Source organism: Gossypium hirsutum, chromosome A04 (assembly GCF_007990345.1).
Source record: "Gossypium hirsutum isolate 1008001.06 chromosome A04, Gossypium_hirsutum_v2.1, whole genome shotgun sequence".
Taxonomy (NCBI): domain Eukaryota; kingdom Viridiplantae; phylum Streptophyta; class Magnoliopsida; order Malvales; family Malvaceae; genus Gossypium; species Gossypium hirsutum.
In genome coordinates this window covers 28,504,513-28,532,097 of record NC_053427.1, presented here as the reverse complement: position 1 = coordinate 28,532,097, position 27,585 = coordinate 28,504,513, and positions in this window count along the sequence as shown.

Genomic DNA, 27,585 nt, shown 5'->3' with positions numbered 1-27,585 from the left:
AGAGACACGGGTGTGTGTCTCAGTCGTATGTGCTATGCAACCTAGAACACGAGCGTGTGTCTTGGCCGTGTGAAACTTGCAGCTATTTTTGAATTAAATTAATTAACCACACAACCTAGCACATGGGCGTGTGGCATGATCGTGTGCACAAGTCAGAGAGTTACACGGGGTTAAACACGGCCTGTAGCACGGGCGTGTCCCAGGGTCACACGGGCGTATGAGCCCTACACCTTGGAAGATTTTTGAAATTTTGTAAAAAATTCTTAGAGTTCCTGATTTAGTCTTGATTTAATTCTAATGCTCGTATTGGGCCTAGAGGGTCTAATTAAAGGACGTTTTGAATGATCGCAGTTAATGAATAGTAATTTACAGAAATTATTTGTAAAATTTTTTGAAAGTTTCAGTAATGCTCCGAGACCTTGTTCTAACGACAGATATGGGTTAGGGGTGTTACATTTAATGGTATCAGAGCTACGGTTTAGCCAATTCTCGAATGTGGCGTAGCAAACACGAGTTTAGCTATACAGGCCATTATATAAATTGTGATAGTGTGATGGCTCCTGATCATTTTAAATGTGTTTTTATATAGTAATGTCATCCAAACGAGCTAGAGCTGAATCTGAGGAAGCCGAGAGCAATACTTCAGCTTCAGTTCAAAGAGTTGCGTCTGCGTTTGGTAGTGAAAGGCCCGTGTCTAAGGGTCAAGGTGAGGAGGCAAAATAAACCTTCTTTCAATTGATGAATGAGTGGTTTACCGAGTACTTAAGAACAAACCCCACTGTACAACGACCTCCCCCACCTACTCCTCAACTGGTTCCTGAGGTACCACAGGGTGCTGAACCTATTAGAATTGGTAAGTCACCGGTAGATAAAATCTGCAAACATGGGGCGGAAGAATTTAGAGCTACTGTAGATGATGATACAAAAGGGATGAGTTTAAGGTTAGAAAATACTATTCGGGTTCTAGATGAGTTATCATGTACACCAGCTGAATGTCTGAAATGTGCGGTATCTTTGTTGAAAGACATAGCTTATCATTGGTGGAATAGCAGAACTTCAGTTGTGCTGAGAGAGAACATTACATGAGAATTCTTCTAGGCTGAATTCAGAAAGAAATATGTTAGTCAAAGATTCATGAATCAGAAAAAGAAGGAATTTTTAGAACTCAAACAGGGAAACATGACTGTATCTGAATATGAATGAGAATTTGTTCGACTGAGTAAATATGCCAGAGAATGGGTTCTAACCGAAGCTGAGATGTGTAAATTCTTTGAAGAGGGTCTAAATGAATATATCAAGTTATTGATTGGAATTCTCAAAATAAGGAAATTTGCGATGTTAGCCGGTCGAGCACCAAAGTTTAGGAATTGAGTAAGGGAAAGAAATAGCAAAAAGGGAGGCTCAGATTTCTGGAAAAAGAACTATGAGTAAGTCACAATCATTTGCTTCTAAGAAATTAAAGAGGTATTATGATCATGTTACCACCTCTACGAGATATTCTGGAAGAGAACGGGGCTTTCAACGTTCTAACCCGAGGTCTTCATCTCCATCTGCAACAAGTGTGGGTAGTGATGGTAATCCCAAACTGAAATGTAAACATTGTAACAAATTTCATTATGGGGAATGTCGGTCTAGAAGTTAAGCTTATTTTGGATGTCTTTCACTTGACCATTTTCTTAGAGATTGTCCAGAAAGAGTTGAAAAAGAAATAGAACTAGCTCCAAATCCTAATAATCCTGTTTTGAGAGGCAGATCACCTCGTTACCCTAGCAATGTTAGTGGTAGTCGAGGTACTACTAGGGATACAATAGTTAGATCTGAGGCACGAGCACCTACAAGAACATATGCTATTCGTGCTACAGAAGATGCCTCTACACCAAACTTCATTATTGGTACATTTTCTCTACTTGATATTGATATTACTGCTTTGATTGATCCTAGTTCTACACATTCATACATATGCACGAACTTAGTGACTGTTAAAAATTTACATGTTGAATTCACAAAATTTGTGGTTAAAGCTTCAAACCCTTTAGGCCAGTGTGTTATTGTAACACCCTTAACCCGTCCTGTTACCGAAATATTATTACAGAGTATTACCAGTCATTACAGTACATTTGCACATAAACAAGTATAAATGCAATATATCCATCTAAATATAATTTTAATGGGTCCACAGTACTTTACAAGTGTAATTAAAACAAACTGTAACTTTTTTGTAACTTCGGAGACAAAACCAAACAATATATCGCTGGCCTAACTTTTTCTATAATTTCACATAGCCAAACAGAACAATAAATCAATTTTCTAACGTTTTAAGTCTTCATATGATTTCTGTCTGTCAAAAGCTGCTTTCAGTCTATTTCAAATCACTTTTATTTTTTTTTCAATTTCCCGTATCAAAATAACTCTATTTATTCTTTTTCTCGCTGCATCCAGCCAAATACTATGAAATTTTACATTCACAATCATACAGAGCTTCATGCAGTGCTGAAAATTATTATCAAGTACCCAGAACTTCTTATACTTGTTCTAGAATCAGAATGTAAACAACTTATCTGAATAAGAAATAATAGAAACTAACATATCATGAATCTGACAATCTCAGAAACCAATATTTCAGATAATTACTAAGTAGAAACTTATTCATACCAGAATAAAATATGAAAACTTCTCCATACCTTCGACGATTATTCAAATATCATCTTTCTTTTTTGAAGATAGGGATAGTTCTAATTCAAACCCATAGAAATACTATTCCATTTCCATTATGATATCATCACTGGCTGTAACAGTCCTGAAGGTATCAGTATCTGATGTTCAGTTTTATCTTACCATTCTTATACAAGTTCAGAATATCGTTTTTCATTCCAAACCGTCAACACATTTGCTTCAAATGACAGTACAACTTATTTCTTCCAGAATTCATAGACATGTTACTACTATAAATTTCGTGTAAAATCTTCTGTATAAGTTTTTGAATTCTTCAGTATAGCTTCTGTTTCTAAATAATAGGCAATCATCAGATCCAATCTGAAATTTTTTAATCAAAAGTCATAAATATACAATACCTATTTATCTAATAACTCGTTATCACATTTCTGAGCTTTGTTGTGACAGCCCTAAAGTGACCCTAGTCGGAAAGCGGTTTCGGGACCGCTAAACCGAGTCACCAAATTATTTGAATATAATGATTATTGTCTAAAATATGTGAATATGAATGTGTGAAAGTTTTAAGCTTCGATGTAGTCAATTGCATGTGAATTTAGCTAATAGGACTTATGTGTGACACTTTTGAAATGTGATAGGTCGATCTATAAGGATCTATTAGTGCATGAGATCAAAAGGGTGGACTTGCATGTCAATTTCCCCCTTAATTAGTAAGTGGCCGGCCATGACAAGGAGGGTGGACAAAATGTTATGGGCAAAACATGTCATAAACATGTTATGTTAATGCTTATGTTAGGAATAATAAAATAAAGAACATGGGCAATAAAATATTAGTGTTAGTAGGAGGAGAAACAAAAAAAAATGTGTGGTTGCCCCCTTCATTGCCGTGAATTGAAAGAAAAAAAAAGAGCTTCATTCTTTGGTTCTTCTTGGCCGAATTGAAGAAAGGAAGAAGAGAGGTTTCGGTCACCTTGAGCTTAAGGGGAGGTTAGTATGTTGTGTTAGATTCTTAAATTTTAAACTTGTTTCTAGTTAATTAGCTAATTTCTTACACAACCCATGGCAAAAATTTTGAAATCTTGGTGATGGCTTGAGCATTCGGTTTTAGTTATTAAAGGATGAGATTGGGTTATAATCTTTATGTTTTATGAAGAATTGTTGAAGAGAAGGGTTTAAGTAGTCAAATTATAAATTTTAATGCTCATGAGTACAATGGCCAAACATAGATTTGTCTAAAGAATTGAACAAATGCCGTGTGAGTGATTGAAATGAATGAGTTGGAGGTTGGATCATGTTAAGATTCGGCCTTGTACATAAACATTAAGAGTTTGATGTTTTTGTGATTTTTGAAAGGTAAATAAGGTTATACACAAGATGAATACTAAGATTTTGGTTGACTTGTTTTTAGTGAGGTTCGGCCAATGACCTTATGTGCAAGTTTATTCGGTTTAAGTAGAGTAAACGTGACGGGTAGATATGGAGTAATGTGTATATTGGTTCGGCTGCTAAGCAAGGAAATAATTGTTGGTAACATAGTATCTATGCACTTATGAATATATATATATGGTATTTTAAATATAATTGTTCATTGCTAAGGTTGGTTAATAGTTCAAGTAAGGATTACTATATTTGATATGTACACAAATTGAGGCAATAGGTTCGGCAATTAGCTTAAGACATACGGGTAATATCATATGTCCGATCATAGTTAAACATTCGATAATTGTGATTCTTTGGCTACAATGTTTGAATATCGCCATGGGGAGAATATATGATCGGTTGCCTAATATTAGTTCGAAATGAATCTAAATAAATAGATATTTGTATATAGTAAAGTTGGATAAGTAATTGAATAAATTTATTTGTTTATTAAGCTCAAGAGCTTAGAGGATCAAAGTTCGATAAGGGAAAGGAAAAAGTGATTGAATAGCCGCCGAAATCGTTCGACCACATCCGAGGTAAGTTTTCGAGTAATGAAACTTAGATTATGATTCGATTAGATTATGTTATAAGTAAATCAAAATCATGCCCTTTGTATGTAGCTTTTGAGCTGAAAATGATAATGCTTGATAAGTGACTTGTGTTTGAATTCTAGTTACGAAAATGAAATATTGATGTGTCATGATTTATTGATATGTGCATGGATATTCAGATTGATAACCGGGCTAAGCCCGAAGGCATTTGTGCGAGTTACTATATCCGGGCTAAGTCCCGAAGGCATTTGTGCGAGTTACTATAACCGGGCCAAGTCCCGAAGGCAATTGTGCGAGTTACTATAACCGGGCTAAGTCCCGAAGGCATTTGAGCGAGTAGCTATATCCGGCTAAACCCCGAAGGTACTTGGTTTGGGAATGAGCGATCTTGCTGTAATAATTTCAATTAATACGCTCGTAAAATCCCAACGATAAGGTACGTTTCGTATATGCATTGGAGTAGTGATTTCGTTTAAATATTATCCGCTCAGTCGATTAGTGAGCTTTCGGGCCTTTGGTTAAGTTGATCCCTTATGTATGAATATAAGGGCTGGAAATGTGAAGTAGGACTGATTTTTGAGAATATGTGTATATGAAATTATCCGTTTAGTTATATGAATGCTATACTTCAGTTGTGCCTAATTTTATTGCTCAAAACTTACTAAGCATTAAATGCTTACTCCGTTCTTTGAATCTCTGTTTTATAGATTTTGGTTCGTCAGCTATCGGACTCGGGATTGTCGAAGTCGAAGTCGTCCACACTATCAAAGCCCTTTTGGTACACTTTTGGTTGAACTCTGAAAATGGCATGTATAGGACTACCCTTTTTTTTGTTGGTCATGTACCCTTTGGTTTTGTATAAATTTGGATAGCCATGCGAAAATGGCTTATATACACTTTGAGCATAGCATTATAATCGTCTTGTATGTTGTTCATTGAGAGGTATGGAAATTTTTGGTAACGATTAGCTATTGGGAATGGTTAATTATGGTTATTTTGATGCTATGTATGACAAACTCTAGTTGATTCATGGAAAACCATGAAATAGGTAAGGTTTACCTTAAAAACAGATGCTGACAGCAGCAGTGGTGTGGATTTGAAAAATCACTAAAAATAGTAAGAATGGAATTAAATAGTGAATAAATTATGTAATTTAACCTTGATGAATCTATTTTCATAGGGAAGTAATGAAATGATCATATGAATAGTATTTTATGAGATTTTAAAGTTTTCGTGAAATAGGGCCAGAGCAGTTTCTGGATTCCCTATTCGGACTTACGAAATTCATTATAAATTAACCAGAGATAGTTAGAAGTCATGCCATATATGTATAGATTCCTTTTCGAGTTTAGTTTCTTTAGAAACAAACAGAATAAGTATTGAAGCCCTGTACAGGGAGATATATAAGTCGTAATGCATGAAGGTCAGAGCAGTCGAACCCTGAAACAGGGGAGACTTTAACTAATAAACTGTACTAATTGGCCTGACCAAAAATTCCAGAAAAAGATTTGTAGATGGATATATGAGTCTAGTTTCAGGGAAAATTCATAAAATTTATTTTCGAGTTTTGGAACTCAAGATATGATTTTTAAGGTGACAGTGATGCAGTTCACCAGCTAGTCTGGAAATTTTTAAAATGGACTGTAAAAATAAGGGAATTAAGTCTATTAACCCCTCGTGTCCGACTCCGGCAACGGTCTCGGGTGCGGGGTGTTACATTTGCAAACCTACTGTAGAGAAGCCAATTTAACTTTTATCTCAACTAAAATTGAGCCATCTTCAGATGATAACAGTCGGATGTTCATAGCTCGTAACACAAAGCAAAAACTTTCAATTCTGAGTAATCATAACTTCATTTGTCTTTCCTAGATGAGATTCAATTATCACATTATGATCTTTTAGTGCAAGGACAATAGTTACCACTTCTAAATCATGTACCAGATAATTGTTTCCATGTGATTCTAACCTTCCGTAATATAAACTATTAGTTTACCTTCTTGTATCAAAACACTGCTATCCCTATAAATTACGGGTTTCTTCACCGAATTTCAGACTAAACCAGAACTAGTGTTTCAATTAACTGAGCTTTCAACCAATCAAAACCTTGCTGACATTTATCAGATCCTTCTAATTCCACGTCTTTCTATAGTAACCATATATTTCAAAAATCCTTTTCTAAATTTCTAATAATAACCGACTAGTCTCAGAAAATATTTGATTTCAAATATATTTTTCCAATATCACTTCAATTACAAGATCTATAGTAAATTCAGCTTCTTCAACCAACAGTAATTTGAGTAACTCTTCTGGAAACACATCAGAATTACCACTGATTTAAACTTTGACGCAGATATTTTAATATCCAATACATAAGCAAAGTAAATACCTTAACCCTTTTTCAGCATATCTCTGTGTCGGTATGTTCAATATCACAATAGACAGATCATTCAATCTTCTCTAGTTCAAAACAAAATGTTTCATCATCCTAACTTCGCAGTATAATATACTTCTGCTTATAATTTTCCATAGCATCATGCAGAATTAACCATTCCATTTTCAAGATCACATCAAACAGTAATAACATCAAATTGATCAGAAAACAGTAGTCTAATATCATTATCAAACAGTTCATATTGATCTTATCATCCCATAAATACTGATCCGGAAAATTTAATGCTTCAATCCACATTCAGTAAACTCATTAAGCAAATCTTTAGTGGATACCAGACTCATGCAGTCATAGGAATGGATCAACCAAGATCAATTTTAAAATAATCATATCAGTGTTGATAAAGAAGAAAGTACCTGTAATGACATCCAGTAGAGATAAATCTTCTTATATACAATTAACATATACCTTGACTGATGTTCATTCTCCAGATTTTACAGTGAAGTCCTTTGTCAAACTTCAGCTTTAACTCGTATTTCTGAGATTACAGGGTGACCTACCTCTGATAACTACATTACTCGGTCTTGAACTTTGAATAATATCTTTTTCAACTTCTCCAAGCAATCATTAAGATAATGATAAAAAGAATCATATACAAAATAATCAAAAGAATTATATACAACACATATTCTACTCTTTATTTTACGTTCTTCAACTTTATATCTTCATCTAAAGCATCTTTAACAATTTGTACCATACAGTTTCTATCGAAATACGCTCTCTGATATATTTATTCAATCACATGACTCTATTTAAACTTCAAATAATTCTTTACATCTCTGATCAAGAAATCTCTGACTGATGTGTATATACATTTCTGTCAGAACTCGTTTCAGAAAGTTTCCAAATAACCTATTCTTAATCACAAAATAAAGAAATATTTCTCACCGCTGACAAGCTGAATCTTTTAGCAGAAGTATCATACCTTTCTAACATTTAATCGGTGAATAGTACAATTCAATTACAATTCTGATAACATTCTTTAACCAGATTCCAGTTCTTTCAAGATCATTTTTAGCTATAATTCTAAATTCTTCCACACTATATTTATATAGTATTAATAACAGATAACTTACCCGTTCAGACAGGCTCTGTACCTGGAAGCACTTCGTGAACCGATTGAGAAACAAGAGGGGTAGATATCGTAACAGATACAGTTCCTTCTATTCACTATAGAGCATCAGTTATAATTCTAAATAATTTTATATCATCTTTTCCTTATCATTTCATCAGTCAACATTCAGTAATCAATTATTCATTGAGTGAATACTTAACATTACCGATTCAATTTCCATTTAATTCACGAGACTATTCGTCTTTAGTATACATTTCATAATCAATACTATCAATATATTCATTTAACATTTTCAACTATAAAATAGTATCAAACAAATATATCAGCATCCAATCCCGACTCAATTTTGACTTAATTATGGCACATACCGCTAGACTCCTTTTTGTACTCAACTTAATCCTAGAATCGGCTAAACTCAGTTAGCTCTGATACTACTAAATTGTAACACCCTTAACCCCGTCCCATTACGGAAACAGGATTACAGGGTATTACCAGTCATTACAGTACATTTGCACATAAACAAGTATAAATGCAATATATCCATCTAAATATAATTTTAATGGGTCCACAGTACTTTACAAGTGTAATTAAAACAAACTGGGATTCGATCCTAAAGCTTAGTAAATTTTTCGTGAAATTTTAAAGTTCTTATTTTGAACAGTACCACACGCCCGTGTGGCTAGTTTAACATGCATGTGCAGCATGGGACATGCCTGTGTGCAACATTGACTTTTAAACACGACCATGACACACGTCCGTGTGACCTGCCCGTGTACTAAACTGACTTTAAGACACGATTGTGGCAACCAAGGCACACGCCCGTGTGACAAACTATGTGAACTCAAAATGAACCTTGTATTTTAAAAATATACCAATCCTATAAATTTCAATCCACAACCATTACAAATACCAATATTAAACCAATCCAAACGCATTTTATATATTATCTAATACTTAACTTTAAACACTTATCATGTATCATTATCAATTATTAATTTACTTATTTCACTATTAGAATCACAATCCAATATAACACATTTAAGATATCCTAGGTACATGCTATTACAGATAATTAACATGCTTTACCTTTTTGAGTTCAGGATCGGCTTCTGATATTGATTCGACGATCTGTATTTAACCTAACCTGCGCACGAAAACAAATCGTACGCTGAGTATGAACTCAGTGGTATTTCTATAAACCGATAGTTAAGTCAATAATAAATCATATATCAATGAACCTTGAGAATTCAATCTATTACTCCTAATAGTTCAATCATTTGTTTTTGATATATAATGCTAAGATCTTGTTAATCACTTTCGATGAAATGTATACAGTTTCAATGTTTATTCATTATCCGTCAATTTTTCATATTTATTCAGTAATAACCTATGTTCAGTATCATTCAGACATTCGGTAGCAGTCCATTATTCAGTAACAATTAGTTTTTCAATACTTTTATTTACAATTCATTTGAGTAATAATATTATTCACCTTTCATTCAATATTCTGTACTATCTCATTTCAATAACAGTCAATATTCTTTGGTAACAACCAATTGATCTTTATCGTTCAGACCAGTCAGTCAACAGTAATAGTCGGTTAATTAGTAATATTCATTTATTCAGTATTAGCCGTTTATTCTGTAACAGTCAATTATTCAGTAGCAGACAGTCTTTAATACTTTTCATTACCCCTATTAACATGACTCGGACCTAGATGGATACACAAATCCAACCCACACACCGAGGATAGTATACAGTGTTTCATCGGCCGAAGTCGGAATACACCATAAGGGTAACAGTAACAGTAACAGTAGCGGTACACAAAGTACCTCATCGGAACAAATCCAGAACAGTAACAGTAACAGTAACAGTCAGGTACAGAGTACCTCTTCGGAACGAATCCGAAATAGTCAAGTAGTCGACACATATAGTGTCTCATTGACACACAGTCGGAATATCCCTGAACACTTCCAATCCTATGGCATGCCAACTATATCCGACTAGCCTGATATAGTTAATAGGGTATTCAATAAACTTTCAAATTTTCAATTTCATTTGTAATTTAATTTCAATTCAATTTAATACATTTTTTTCCATATCAATCCACATGCAAATCAATTTCAATGCAATATGCATTTTTCAATTTTCCACTCAATATTCACATATTCCATTCAATATCAATAATCACTAATAATTCATGAATTTTTATTCAATTCAATACCATAATAATAATAATAATAATAATAATAATAATACTTACCGTTCATATAAATAATAAATTCAACAAATAATTATTAGATTTGATTTATAAAAATACAAACCGTAGTTTCCAAGTTAACTCCCGTTTTCTTTGTCTTGTCCTCGCTTAACTGAGATTTCCCGAGACAACGTTAGCTACGAAAATTAAAATAATTATACCATTAACTTTCAGCACTCATTATAACAATTAATTGAATTTCTATTCAATTTACACCTTATTTCCAATTAGGTCCTAACTAATTCATTCACTTTACTAGCTTAATTTATTCTCCATTTCAATTCAAATTCCATCCAAACTCAAAATTTAACTATTAAATTTTTAGCTTATCTCATTAATTTCGAAATTTCCTCAAATTAACCCCTACAACATAAAACTTATGAATTACCTAACAATTCAATCCTTATTTCATTTCTAACTTGAATTTCTATCAATTTAGCCCTTAATTCATCATTTTATTTATAACATAAACAATATCTAGAAATCTAATAACTTTCAAAATCTTAACTTAATTTCGTCAAAACCTTGTTCCAAGACTTCTAAAACATCAAAATTAAGTAAAAAGGGCTAAATTGACTTACCTATTAAACTTCCAAGCTTCAAACCTTTAATTTTCTCTTTTCTTCTTTCTTTTCTCTTTTTCTTTCTTCCTTCCCCTGTTTCGTTCCACATTCTGTTTCTTTTCATTCTATTTCTTTCTTTTATTTCCTTTTTATTTTCTTTACTTTTAATAATAATATATAATATACTTATATAATAAGCAAACATATATGTGTATTAGAAGTGTATGTTATTGGTACACATATAAATTATTTTTACCATACACTTGTCTTATATTTAATTTATTTATCATATAATATCAATTTAATAATAATAAATACACTAATTATTTACTTAAATAATAAGCAAATACATACATGTATTACAAATGTGTGTATTATATTTATTACACTTGTATTTTATTTTTGCCATACACTTGGCACTCTTTTTGGCTTATTTACTTATTTAGTCCTTTCAATTTTCTTTATTCTATAATTAAACTTTCACACTTCATTCAATTTAATCCTTTTATCCAATTATCCTTAATTTAAGCTAATTCACTTAATTAAACTCTAATTAACCACTCGATTAACTTCGTAAACATTTTTAATAAATATTTACGAATCCATTTTTTAGAAACGAAGACCCAAAAATACGCTTTTCCGGTAACGGTAAAATTTGGGTCATTACAGTTATGGTGGATGAAGTTTGTAAGAACTGTCCATTGATGGTAAAAGGTTATTGCTTTCTGGCTAACTTGATGTTATTGTCATTTGATGAATTTGATGTGATCTTGGGAATGGATTGGTTAACCCAATATGATGCAGTGGTGAACTGTAAACAAAAATATAATGTATGTGAGAGTGGTGAATTACTTCATGTTGAATCTGATAAACTAGATGGATTACCTAATGTGATTTCAGTTGTATTAGCACAGAAATATGTCCGAAAGGGTTATGATGCTTATCTTGCATATGTGTTGGATACTAAAGTATCCGAGTCAAAGATTCAGTCAGTACCGGTTTTATGTGATTTTCCTGATGTATTTCCAGAAGAATTACCTGGTTTACCACCAAATAGAGAAGTGGAATTCTCTATAGATCTTGTTTCGGGTACAACTGTAACACCCCTCACCCATATTCAACTTTGGAATAGGGTCTCACACAACCACCAGATATGCCTGTGTCATAGGCCGTGTGGACATTCGAATTGAAAGCACAGGGTCGTGTCCTAGCTCGTGTCTGACCCCGTGTAACTCTCTAACTTGGGTCAGACGGCCAACACACACGACTGTGTGGCTAGCCCATGTGCCAGGCCGTGCCAAAACTATAGGGTATACTGACTTATGCCACATGGCCAAGTCACACGCCTGTGAGTAAGGCCGTGTGGAGCATACTGACTTAATTTCAAAATCAACACCAGGGGACACATGGCCGTGTACTTGACCGTGTGTCACACACGGCTGAGAACATACGCCAGTGTCTCTGCCCGTGTGGACAAAAATTGGCTATTTACCAAGCCATTTTGCCACCCAAATTTGCATGTACCTACACAAACCAAATGGCACCAATTCAAAGCATAAATGAACATCTAATTTAGCCATAATCAAGGTCAATTCATACCATTTCCAATACTAACTACCAACATGCTTATAAACTATGTTTTACTCAATTAAAACATACCAAAACACTTATACAAATCAACTAACTAAGCCTTTACCTAACATTCATCAGTTTGCATCAATTCACAAGCACAATTCAAATCTAATATCAACCATTTATCTTTTACTATATCAATATCCACAAGCTTCATAATATAAGCCATTTACATATCCATCCATGAACCCAAAATATCAACCATATATGCACATAACCAAATTCACCAAATAAAGCCAACTCTCCTGGCTAAATTTACAAACCAAAACATATACATTTACAAGACATTACAAATAACCAAGATCATTATCAACTCATAACCAAAATGACTCAAAATGCCTATACATGCCATATACTTAAATACCAAAGTTCATAGGTACCAAAATTATAGGTGGATAGTGTGAAGTGATCTTCGACGACTCCAGAATCCGAGCTAGCTTTGAATTCACTATAAAACATAGAAAAATAAACGAAGTAAGCTATAAAAATTAGTAGGTTCATATGACATAAATTCAAAATAATCATAAACACATAATTCAACCATTGATCATAAGTATAAGAATTCCCATCAACTAACAAACCTTTCAATAAATCATTCACAAAACTATATACTTTCTTCACCATTTCTTCCATTCAAAGCTAATATGGTTTATGCACATACCTGTACCATATCGTACTAATCTCATACACATTCTCGTCTTTCATTTAGCCGTTAAACCATTTGGAATAGAAGTTGGATACTCAAGGGTCTCACACGATAAGTACCCATAGCCAAATCAAGGTAACTTATCTCTAAATTACTGATATCATGGCCCGAAGCCAAATAGGTAGAACTCACACCCGAAGTGCTATATCATGGCCCGAAGGCAACTCAACGTATCCCCTAATGACATGTCACTAGCATCCTAAACTATTCCTAAGGTTCAATCGGGATTCTAATGTCAAATTGTCGTCGAATCACTATCGTTCATATCCACAGTCTCGTATTCACAATTTACGCAATATCAATGTAACGCCCCAATTTTCGGGAATTTTAAAAATGTTGGAAAAATTTAAAAATTCTGTGTCCTGTTTGTTTGTCGTCGGATTAAGTACGGTAGTGGGCCTCTAGAAGGCCCAAGCTTAAGGTAAAACCCCGTAGTTTTAATTAATTTTAATTCCATAAGAAAAAGGGGTTCTGGTTAATTGGGCTTTTAGGTATTAATTGTGTAAAATAAATCACAAGGAAGCATGTGGTAAAGTGGCTAAGTGACGTCACTGGGAATGCTATAAGTGGCGTGTGGATGATTGGGAGGACCCAGGTTCAAGTCACAATGACAGCAAATAAGGGATTAATTTTTATGAATGGAAAAGGTAAGTAGTGGAACTGAAGTGAAAGTCTGTCAGGAGAGGATTTAGGAGTTGATAAGGGATAGGATTTAGGAGTTGATAAGGGATAGGATTTAGGAGCAGATAAGGGAGGAAATCTAGGAGCTGATCAAGGAACAAGAGGTGGCCGGCCAAGGGACTTTAGCATGGGAATTTCGGCTAGGGTTAGTGCCAGTATAAATTTGGCATTAGTGGTAAGTGGTGTCGTTTCCTGACCATTCTCTTCTTCTTTTCTTTTTCTCTTCTCTCCATCCACTTATTCTTTTCTTCTTCTTTTCCCCATAGCCGAATCCTTCAGCCACCCTACTCTATACCACCTTCCTTCCATTATTTTTAAGACTATAGCCGATTGCCTCAAATCTCGAAATCCCGAAAACTTGACTCCTTATTTTTAAGACTATAGCCGATTGCCTCAAATCTCGAAATCCCGAAAACTTGACTCCTTTTGTACCGATTTTTCCCTAGCCAAATCTCTTATTTTTCTCATCATCTTTGGCCGATTCTCTCAACCTCTAAACCCCAGGTTTCTGTCAACAATACCACAAGTAAAAACCCTCATATTTTATCTTTCTCTACACTTTTGAAAAAAGCCGAAACTCCCACACTATCCTAGGGACATAGCCGAATACTGAGATCACTGAGGGCTCGACTTTTGTTATCGTTTGAGGGCTTAGAACTGCATCAAAATCAAGTAGAAACTAAGGGGGAATGTTCACTGGAAGAATCGGTGTGTGATTAAGAGGCTGTTGATCAAGGTCTTGGACAAGTGGAGCGAACAGATCTGGATCGAGACACTATTTTCGGCAAAGGCAGTTCATGCGTGGATCTCGTCAGCGAATCGTCATAAAACAGGTGTGTACTGACACCCTCTCATAGACTCGATCGGCAAAAGTCGAAAAGTCGAAATGCCAAAAAGTTGGTATTTTGGGAATTTGCGAGTGTGCGAATGCTCGTAAGATAGTTGGGTTTGTATGTTTGGTATTTTAAAGGTAATAAACTGTAGTACGTGCGATTTCGTGCATTTTGATAACTTGGGCTTAATGGGCCAAAAATCGAGTTCATGGGCCAACGGGCTCAATTTGGTAAGTATGCGCGGTAAGTATTTTGATAGTACGTAAATGGATAGGATATGCATGAAAACCCTAGAAGTAGCTAAATCACTACAATACCCTTATGTATGGAAAATTACCATGATACCCTTAGGTGTAAATTACCAATATGCCCCTAGGGTTAATTTTGTCTGAAAAGCATGTTGATTTAAATCTGTATGATGTATGCTATGAATGAATATTTGTTGCATAGGGACATGGGTTATATTTTGGAGGAAGCGTCCTGGTGGCTATGCCACAATTATTTGATCTGGTGGCTCTGCCACATATTTCTGTTTTGGTGGATCTGCCACGATTATCTGTATCTGGTGACTCTGTCACATTATCTGTTCTGGCAGCCATGCTGCATAATTCTGTGGCGTGTAGCGGTTGGGTGGGTCGAGTAGTCTACCCACATGGTGAAAGGATGGTATGGGGGTGTACATGGTTGGATATGGGTTGGGTTTTGCATATACATGAAATATCTGATCTGTTATGGGCCTATGGGCTTAATTCTGTACTCTGTTCTGGGCTAAGGCCAATTTATTCTGTTTCTGTGGTTTGAGCTGATATGGGCTATGGTTGGGTTAATTTTACACACTGAGTTTTTCCAAACTCATCCCCTATTTTCATCCATGCAGGTAATCCCTAACCATAGTGGGCTTGGAGCTGCGAGGGATTCGGAGTGGCCACTCGTTCTGCAATATGGATTTCTTCTGGTGATTTGGACTTCAATTTTCTTTACTTTGATGATTTGGGTTTTTTTATGTAATAAGGCCGCTTATGATTATTTTTAATTGGGTTTCGATTTATAACTTATCATGATGACCTTAAATTATATTAACTATCAAAATAGGCTAGATCTAGGGTGCATTTTCCAAAAACATAAACTGATTTCGAAGTAACACGATTACAAACAAGGCTTCTGCTATGATAACGTTTTACAAACTTAAATACGTTTTATTCTAAATAGACATAATTTCAATGGTAACCTAAAAATATACGCGATGTTAGAGTGTGGCAATGGCGGTGTGCATGTCTAGGATTGGATCCGAAAGAGCTTGGTACTTAAGCAGTCCGATGGACTCACCTCTTTTTTCCGGTTTCCTACCTGGTGCACAGCTTCCATTCACTTTAACCCTTAATGAATTAATCCTTTGAACATCAAGTACGATTTTCTGAACTTAGAACGGAAAAATATTTTTAATGTTTTTGATGTGGCACGTCGGATCCGGTCATAACGTCTAGGCCGGGTTTGGGGTGTTACAATCAAAGCATACGAAATACATTTATATTGAAATTTATCACATACGAACTTCTCTCGAATGTGGAAACGACGAAATAAGTCATTTAGTCGATAACCTTTGTTTTTCCACGATCCAAATCTGAATTCCCCTTTTCTTGATCTAAATATATTCAAAATTAATTCATTTAATCATCTCTCTATTCAATTTAATCCAAAACACACATTAGGGCTATTTTACACATTTTCCCCTAAATTTTCACATTTTTACAATTTAGTCCTTATTACACAAAATCACAAATTCATACAAATTTCAAGACACCCATGCTTATCCGAATTACTAATGTGCCCTTACCAGCCCATATTTTACATTTATTTCACATTTCAACCACAAAGTTTCTACATTTCTCAATTTAATCCCTATTTTGCATTTTCACTAAAAATCACTTAACAAAACTTGTATATCTATCAACAAGCATTCATAATCTATTAAGAAAATTCAAAATACACATGTATTCATCAATGGAATCACTCAAAATCTTTAACAATTTTGCAATATAGTCCCTAGGCTAGCTAGTACTAGTTGCAACGATCATAAAAACATAGAAATCATTAAAAACCGAGTCGAAAATCACTTACATGCTCAATATACTATGGATGAACCTTCCAAAGAATAAAAATGGTGTTTTTCCTCCCTTAGTTTTGGCTAGAAGAAGACGAAAGCACCCAAAATTTATTTTTGTTTTATTTTATTTACTTAATTACATAAATTACTAAATTATCTTTTAATTAAAACATTAAAAATTCACTTATTTATGTCCATATTTGTCCACTTACAAATAAAATGGTCTAATTAAAACATAATGACCTTAAATTTAAGGTTCTATAACTATTAGACACCTTTAGCTATTAGAACAACACTTTTGCACTTTAAGCGATTTAGTCCTTTTTACCGAATTGAGCATTCAAACAATAAAATTACTTCACGAAACTCTCATATATGCATGCTATCATGCTGTAAACACTTAAAATATTATTAAAATAATTTTTTGATCTTATATTTGTGGTTTTAAAACTACTATTTCGACTTAACCAAAAACGGACTGTTAAACAACACCTATATCTATAGCACCTTACAGGATGACTCCTACTGAATTGAAAGAGTTGAAAGTATAGTTGCAAGAGTTGATTGATAGGGGTTTTGATCAACCTTTGGGGTGCGTCGGCTCTATTTGTAAAGAAGAAAGATGGATCGTTGAGGTTGTGCATTGATTACAGACAACTCAACAAAGTTACAATAAAGAACAAGTATCCATTGGCTCAAATCAATAACTTGTTTGACCATTTAAAATGTGCCACTTTTTTTTTTCAAATATTTATCTCTGTTCAGTTACTATCAACTACGAGTAAAAGAATCGGATGTGCCAAAGATAGCTTTTAGAACCAGGTACGGACATTATGAGTTTCTTGTGATGCCATTCGGTTTGAAAAATGCACCTGTAGTGTTTATGGATCTAATGAACAGAATTTTTAGCCCGTATTTAGATAGGTTTGTGGTGGTATTTATAGTTGATATTTTTTTTTACTCCCGAGATTAAAATGAACATGCGAAACATTTGAGAATAGTGTTGCTAACTTTGCGAGAGAAACAATTGTATGCCAAATTTAGTAAATGTGAATTTTGGCTACGGGAAGTTAGTTTTATCGGGCATATAGTATCTGCTAAAGGTGTCAGAGTAGACCTAAATAAAATTTCAACCATTGTTAATTGGAAGCCACCGAGGAATGTGTCAGAAGTCCGAAGTTTTCTAGGACTAGCTGGTTATTATCGGAGGTTTGTAAAAAGTTTTTCAATGATAGCTTCTCCGATGACCTTTTTTTTGCAAAAGATGTATAGTTTGAGTGGACTAACAAATGCCAGCAAAGTTTTGATAGATTAAAAGCTTTATTGATAGAAGTACCAGTGTTAATTCTACCAGATTCGGGTAAGGAATTTATAATTTACAGTGATGCATCATTGAATGGTTTAGGCTGTGTTTTAATGCAAGAAGGTAAAGTGGTAGCCCATGCTTCATGACAGCTAAAGCCATAGGAGAGAACTACCCGACACATGATCTTGAATTGGCAGCCATACTGTTTGCATTGAAAATCTGGCAGCGTTATTTGTTTGGTGAAAAATGTCATATATTCACTGATCACAAAAGTCTGAAATATTTGATGTCACAGAAAGATATAAACTTGAGATAGTGTAGATGGCTTGAATTACTGAAAGATTATGATCTTGTTATTGACTACCATCCAAAAAAAGCCAATGTGGTGGCAGATGCCTTGAGCAGAAAATCACTGTATACTTTACGAGTAATGAATACCCAATTGTCATTATCCATGATGGTTCAATTATACCTGAGTTAAAAACTAGACCAACATAACTAGACCAACATTCTTGCAGCAGATATTTGAAGCTTAAAAAAATGATAGTAAGTTGCAAGCAAAACTGATACAAAGTGAATCAGCTTCTAACTCAGAATTTCAGATCGAAAGTGATGGTTGTTTGTTATTTAGAGGCAGAGTATGTTTACCGAAAATTTTAGAACTAGTACAGAAGATTTTGAATGAAGCTAATAATGGTAACATGTCTATGCATCCTAGTAGTAATAAAATGTATAATGATTTGAAAAAGATGTACTGGTGACCAGGAATGAAACGGGATATTTCTGCGTTTGTATGTTAGTGTTTAATATGTCCGCAAGTAAAAGTTGAACATTAGTTGCCTTCTGGACTACCACAGTCAATTAAGATATCGGAATGGAAATGGGAAAGAATTGCTATGGACTTTGTATTAGGGTTACCCCTGTCTCCAAAGAAGAAAGATGCCATTTGGGTAATTGTTGATCGGTTGACAAAGTCTGCACAATTTATTCCAGTATGTATCAATTTTTCCTTGGATAGATTGGCTGAATTATATGTTTATAAGATTGCCAGGTTGCATGGAGTACCTGTCTCCATTATTTTAGATAGAAACCCTTGGTTTATATCTCGATTGTAACACCCTTAACCCATATCCATTGTTGGAACAGGGTTTCAGAGTATTACCGAAACATTCAGAACATTTTCAGATAATTCCTATAAATTACTATTCATCTACCAAGATAATTCAAAACGTCCCTTAATTGGATCCTTAAGGCCCAATACGAGCATTAGAATCAAGTCAGGACTTAATCAGAAGCTCATAAATTTTTTCGTGACATTTCAAAAAAATTTCAAGGTGCAGGGCTCACACGCCTGTGTGGTCTGGCTGTGTACTACACACGCCCGTGTCCCTAACCCGTGTAACTCTCTGACTTTTAAGGCATGAAGAAATTGAAGTTGCATGGCCAAGTCACACGCTAGTGTGTTAGGACGTGTGGTGAATTTTATTTTTAAAATTTAGGTGCAGCTTTCACACGGTCATGTAACACACCCATGTTTAAGGCCATATCAACCACACGGTTGAGACACATGCCCATGTGCTAAATTATGAGAATTCTGTTTCTCATTTTTAAGATGTAGGGGACACACGGCCGAACCACATGCCCACACGACCAAGACACATGCCCGTGTGTCTACTCGTGTGGACAAAATAATGCTATTTCCTAGCCTCATTTGTCACGCAACACTTACCATTTTCCTGCCTCAAAACTCACAAGTATATATCTACCAATCCAACACCATATTCACACACAATTTGCCATCATTAATGTGGTATTATCTCATGCAACAAAGGATATAAAATTACTCTTAACATAAACTCATATGCTAACATAATTTAACAAACTAACACATAATAAGCACTTATATGATTACCAAAATATTACTTCAAAAATAGCCAAACTTAGACCATCACTAGCCATTCCAATGGCTAGATTACAAAACAACAATTACAAGCCATCATTGGCCAAATAAACTTATACATGCCATTATACCAAAATAAGATTTCTATTTATATCACAACAAGATAGTGGATAGTGTGATGACTACTCCGACCGACTTCTAACCTTCGCGAGTTTTGAGCACTATAAAATAGGGAAAAATTAAACGGAGTAAGCATTTTATGCTTAGTAAGTTCATATAACGGAAAATAAACTTACTGGTCATATTTACTAATTCAAGCATACATAAATTTACATTCCATCGATTTTGGGTAAGTTACCTAAACACATACACTTATTCAACAAGTTAGTCACCTAATCTCATATGAATAGCAAGTAAACATAGATGAGCTCATCATATTACAAGCTTCCATTAATTTTACCTTTCCACACTTCAAGAGTCTTTTCCATCGAACTATTGAAATCTTGATGGATGTTTAAGTAATATACACATGTGCAAAAGTACTCATTAGGGTACATAATAAAAAGGCACACTCTTGAGTCGTACATTTTATAGTAAGATTACTAGTCTAGGCTAACGTAGCATATGCTCTAAAGAGCTTAATATGGATTACCCGCCTGGGCAAAATCTAATTTACAATCTAAGCTCAAGAAGGCTTACATTAGAATTACCCGTTCGGGCTAAATTCTTTTTGCAACATATGTACTATTATTCTTAACCCATTGAAATTCAAGATTCAACCGGAACATGATAATTTGTCCATATTACACAATTTAAGACTATGTCATTATGTATATATATCATCTCACACATATCAAACAATCATACAATTCAATTCAAGCATATTAACATACATTTTTAAGTTAAACGAACTTACCTTGAAAATGGTTCGTATTTGAATTTCAACTAATCTGAAACCTTTTGCTTTCCTCGATCTGGTTCCGTGGTTGGTCTTTCTGGATCTATATGGGTAAATTCAACTATTAATCTATCACATTTCATATACATTTGCATCCTATTACATCCTTGGCAAAATTACCATTTTGCCCCTATTTTTTTCAAAAAATTTGATTTCTTCCCTAGGCTCGGAAAATGAAATTCATGAAATTTAACCCTCTTTCCAGGCCTAGAAAAAATTTATATACTACATTTATAGCACATACATTTCACAAATTTTAGAATTTTTCATGTGTTTTACCACTTTTTCATTTTAGTCCCTAAATCAAGTTTTCATCAAAAATTGCTTTATAAAAGCTGTTTATCTATGAATTACTTTTCATTTTCTACCATAAATTTAAAATTTTCAGAATATTCATCCATGAACCAAATTTCATACCTTAATAACTTTTCAAATAAATCCCTTAAATAGAAAGAGTATGCTATCTTGATTCCAAAAATATAGAAATTACTAAAAATGGGACGTGATTTCATACCTTATTAAGCTTGAAAAGTTTTCTTCCTCTCTCTTAGGGTTTCCATAGAAAAATTGGGGAAGATGATATGAAAATAGATGATTTTTTTTCTTTTTAATTAATTATCATCTATTAATTTTATTGATTTCCAATTTAGTCCCTACCCTTTTCTAATTTTTCCATGGATGAGTCATTAAAATATCTACTAACTACTCTTCAATGGTCTAATTACCATATAAGGACCTTAAGTTTTGAATTCCATAGCTATTTGATACCTATATATACTAGAACCCAACTTTTGCATTTTATACAATTTAATCCTTTCCTTAATTAAACACACAATCGGTAAAATTTTTGTACCAAAATTTTCATGTTACCTTCCTATCATGATTCCAACCATAAAATAAAATAAAATAATTTTTTTTATTTTTGGCTCGGATTTGTGGTCCCAAAACCACTATTTCGACCTTATCGAAAATGGGTTGTTATATCGATTCTAGAGCAAATTGCAAGAAGCTCTAGGTACTCAGTTACAATTTAGTACTGCATTTCATCCCCAGACAGATGGTCAATCTAAACGGGTAATACAGATCTTGGAAGATATGCTTCGATGTTGTATACTTGAGTTTGAAGGTAACTGGGAAAAGTATTTGCCTTTGGTTGAGTTTACTTATAATAAAATTTATCAATCTAGTACCAAAACGGCACTGTATGAAGCTTTGTATGGTCGCAAATGCAGAACTCTATTGTATTGAATATAACTTAGTGAGAAAAAGTTACACGGAGTTGACTTAGTCTGTGAAACTAAGGAAAAAGTGAAAGTAACTCGAGAAGTTTGAAAGCAACCTCTGATCGTCAAAAGCTTTATGCTAATCTTAAACGAAAGGAAATAGAATTTCAAGTCGGTGACAAGGTATTCTTGAAAGTATTGCCTTGGAAAAAAGTTCTCTGGTTTGGTCATAAAGGAAAACTGAGTCCACGGTTCATTAGACCATATGAGATCACAGAAAGAATTGGACCGGTTGCATATCGGTTAGCTTTACCACCAAAACTTGGCCGGATTCATTATGTTTTTCAAGTGTCAATGCTACAACGGTACCAATCCGATCCTTCACATGTTATTTTTTTGACAGAGGTAGAGATTTAGCCTGATATGACTTATAGTGAAGAACTAATCAAAATCTTAGCTTAGTAAACAAAAGAGTTAAGAAATAAAAAGGTAGCATTAGTAAAAGTTCTTTGGCAATGATACGGTATTGAAGAGGTGACCTGGGAACCATAGGATGCTATGAGGAAGGAATACTCGAATCTTTTTACTGGTAAGATTTTCGGGGGTGAAAATCCTTAAGGGGAGAGAGTTGTAACAACCCATTTTTCAGTCAAATTGGAACAATAGTTTCGGGACCACAAATCTGACCCAAGAAAAGAGTTTATTTTTATTTTATTATATGGTTCGTATTATGATAGACATGTCATGTGAAAATTTTGATACGAAAATTTTATCAATTAAATGCTCAATTACGAGAAGGACTAAAGCGCATAAAATGCTAAAGTTAAATTCTAGTAGCTATAAGGATTAAATAGCTATGGAATTCAAATCTAGAGGTCCTTATATAGTAATTAGACCATTAAGGAAAAGTATGTAGATTTTTGGTGACTTTTCCATGGAAAAATTAGAAAAGAGTAGGGACTAAATTAGAAACTAAATAATTAATTAATTAAAAAGATGATAAAAGATATCATCTTATTATTTTTGTCAGCATGGAAACCCTAGGAGAGAGAGAAGAAACTTTCAAGGCTTAATTGGGTAAGTTTCCTTTTCCCATTTTAGTAATTTTGATATTTTTGAAACCGGGATAGCTTAAACTATCTATTGGGGGATTAATTTGAAAAGTTATCAAAGTATGGAAAATGGGTCATGGATGTATATGCTGAAAATTAGAAATTTATGGTAGAAAATGAAAGGTTGTTGATAGATAAGTAACTTCTACAAAGTGATTTTTGATAAAAATATGATTTAGGGACTAAAAAGTAAAGTTGTGAAATTGAAGAAAAATTTTCAATTTTTATGAATACATGTGCTGTAAATTTTGTAATGGGATTTTGGTTAGGCTTGGAATAGGGGGTAAATTGCACAAGTTTCATTTTTTGAGCCTAAGGACGAAATTAGAATTTATGCAAAAGTTAGGGGTAAAATGGTAATTTTTCCTAGGATGTAAATCGAGTCTAAATAAATATGAAATATGTGAAATTGATGTAAAGCTATTTATATAGATCCAGATAACATAAATTTCAGGTTTGACTGAGGAAAAGAAAAGGTTTCGAATTAGTAGATTTTCTACGCGAACAAGTGTTGAGGTAAGTTCGTGTAACTTAATCGGGCACGTAAATATGTTTAATTTTGAATGTTGTGTTGTATGGAATGTGACTTATATTGATGTACGTTACTTGAATGCTATAATATGGTGAGAAAAAGGGTTAAGTCCCGATTGAATATTGAATTTCGATGAATATATGCGCTTTCGTGAAACGAATAAGGTTCTGCATTTGTTACGGATGGGATTTAACTCGGATGAGTAATCCTATTGACCTTGTTATAGAAAGGATTTTGTCCGAATGGGTAATTTGGATACCTCTCGAGTGTACGTTATGATTAAGGTTTAGCCTGGACTGGTAATCCTAATCGAGCTTTTTTGAGCATACGTTATATAAAGGATTTAGCCTAGACTGGTAATCCTGTTATACGATATGTGGCTCGAGAGTGTGATCCTTGATTAAGTGCCCTAATGGGTACCCTTAAATAAGAAATTGATGGATTATTGAATCTTCTACCTCGAGTGTACTACTTGAGCATCCATCAGAATTTCAATGATTCAACGGACACAACTCTTGACATGGTATGAGAATTTTGAGATGAAATGATAATGATTTGAAAAAATATTGCATGATGAGCTCATCTATGTTTACTTGATTTTTATGAGGATTTTGGTGACTAACATGTTTGATTGAATGCATGTGTTTAGGGAATATTGCTAATGGATGGTAAACATGATATTGTATTCTTAGATTTAATAAACGGGATTGGTAAGTTTAGTTTCCGTTATACGAACTTACTAAGTATGTAATACTTACCCCGTTTTATTTTTCCTACTTTATAGTACTCGGAAGCTCGCGAAGGTTGGAAGATCATTGGAGCATCGTCACACTATCGGCTAGCTTATTTTGGGTATACATAGTAAAATTATTTTGGTATAATGGTATGTATTGGACAACATGACCATTAGTGGCTTGATAATGATGCTTGTAACCTAGCTATTGGAATGACTAGTAACGGTTGTTTTGATATACTTGTAATGTTATGTTATGGTAGCTAAATATATGTTAAGTAGTTGATAAAATTATGTCTAACATATGGAATATACCAAGGTAAGATTATAAACATGTATGCATGTAATGATATGCCATGTTGAATGATAGAAGTTGCTTAATGTGAATGTTTGTATTGGTTGGAATGTGCTTGGTATGTTTTAGTGCAAGAAATGGTAAATTTAGGTGACAAATGAGGCTAGGAAATGGCTTTATTTTGTCCACAATGGCAGACACACGGGTGTGTGTCTAGACCGTGTGTGACACACGGCCTGGTACTTGGGTGTGTGGTTAGCCCGTGTATTCCTTGCACCTTAATTTTTGAGAAATAGAATGCTCAAAATTGAGCACAATGACACGGGCGTGTGTGACAGTCGTGTGTGCTACACGGCCTAGAACACGGGCGTGTGTCTTGGCCTTGTGAAACTTGCATGTATTTTCAAATTAAATTAATTAACCGCATGGCCTAGCACATGGGTGTGTGGCATGGTCGTGTGCACAAGTCAGAGAGTTACACGGGGCCAAACATGGCCTGTAGCATGGGCATGTCCCAGGGTCACACGGGCGTGTCCCTTGGACCACGTGGTTGTGTGAGCCCTGCACCTTGGAAAATTTTTGAAATTTCATGAAAAATTCTTAGAGTTCCCAATTTAGTCCCGATTGGATTCTAATGCTCATATTGGGCCTCAAGGGTCTAATTAAGGGAAGTTTTGAATGATCTCGGTTAATGAATAGTAATTTACCAAAATTATTTGTAAACTGTTCTGAAAGTTTCAGTAATGCTCCGAGACCCTGTTCGGATGACTAGTACAGGTTACAGTTGTTACAAAGTGTACCATATAAATAGGTTGTAACAACTTCCATTAGATGCATGTCAATTTTTTCATGTATTGCTAGACTAATAAGATATCTAAATGTGATTGCATCCACCACAGGAGAATATGTCTTTTTATAATTAATACTAGGCCTTTGTAAAAATCCTTATACTACAAGTCGTGCTTTATATCTTACAAATTTATTTTTTCATTTCGTTTTTGCACAAATACCCATTTATATCCTACCGGCTTTACACCTTTAGGTGTTTGGACCATAGGTCCAAAAACCTCACGTTTAGAAAGTGAATTCAATTTTGCTTGAATTGCATCTTTCCATTTTGACAAATCTTTTCTATTTCTACATTCCTCAATAGATTTTGGCTTAGGATCATCTTTTTTTTTCTACTTCAATAGCAACATAATATGAAAAATTGTTGTCGACAACTATATTTTTTCGGTTCCATCTTTTCCCCGAAGTAACATAACTTATCGAGATCCCTTCGTTATCATCATTTTCAAGTACCTGAATCACTTCTAGGGCGTTATAATTATGATTAGTTATATCTTTGGCCTCTTCTTGGAAACTTGTCTCCATAATATAATCAAATTGATTATTTGCTCCTTTCCTTTTACAAGGATTTTTATCTTTGGAACCAACCGATCTTCAACACTTCAGGCATGGATTACTTTCTTTTACACTAACAGTTTGCCTTATTGGGATATCAATTCATATTGAAGGATTTTCAGCTAGTATGTGAGATTTTGTAATTCTTTTTAGGTCAGTGAATGAATCTGGCATTTGATTGGCGATGTTTTACAAATGTATGGTCCTTTGAACTTCTTGTTCATATTGACTTGTACGAGGATCTAATTGAGATAATGATGATCCATTCCATGTGATTTCTTTTACCAGCTGTATTTTCTCTCCCCCTAATACTGGAATATTGTTTCATTAAAGTGACAATCAACAAATCGAGCAGTAAATAAATCTTCAATTAATGGTTGAACATACTTAATTATAGAAGGAGATTTATAACCAACATATATTCCCAACCTCTTCTTAGGACCCCTATTTTTTCGTTGTGGTGGAGCAATTGGAACATATACTGCACATCCAAAAATTCTAAGATGGGAAATATTTGGCTCTTGGCCAAAAGCCAATTATAATGGGGAGCATTTATTATAACTTGTTGGCATGATGTGCATAAGTGCTGCATGTAAAATAGCATATTCCCAAGCTATAATAGGGAACTTTGTTCTCATAAGCAATGACCTAGCTATTAGTTAGAGGCATTTGATAAACGATTCAACTAAACCATTTTGTGTGTGAACATGAGCTACAGGATGTTCAAATTTTATCCCAATTGACATGCAATAATCATTGAAAGCTTGAGATGTAAACTCACTAGCATTATCAAGACGGATAGTTTTTATTGCATAATCTAGAAATTGTGCTCTTAATCGAATTATTTGAGCAAGTAGTCTCACAAACGCTAGGTTGTGAGATAATAAATATACATGTGACCACCTACTAGATGCATCTATGAATACCATAAAATATCCAAATGGTCCACATGGTGGATGAATAGGCTCACATATATCACCTTGAATACTTTCCAGAAATGGCGGAGATTCAATCCCAACTTTAGCTGGTGAGGGTCTAATAATCAGTTTACCTTGAGAACAAGCATCACAAGAGAAATCTTTAAATTTAAGAATCTTCTGGTTCTTTAATGGGTGTCCAATTGAATTCTCAATTAATTTTCACATCATAATAGATCCGGGATGGCCTAATCGATCC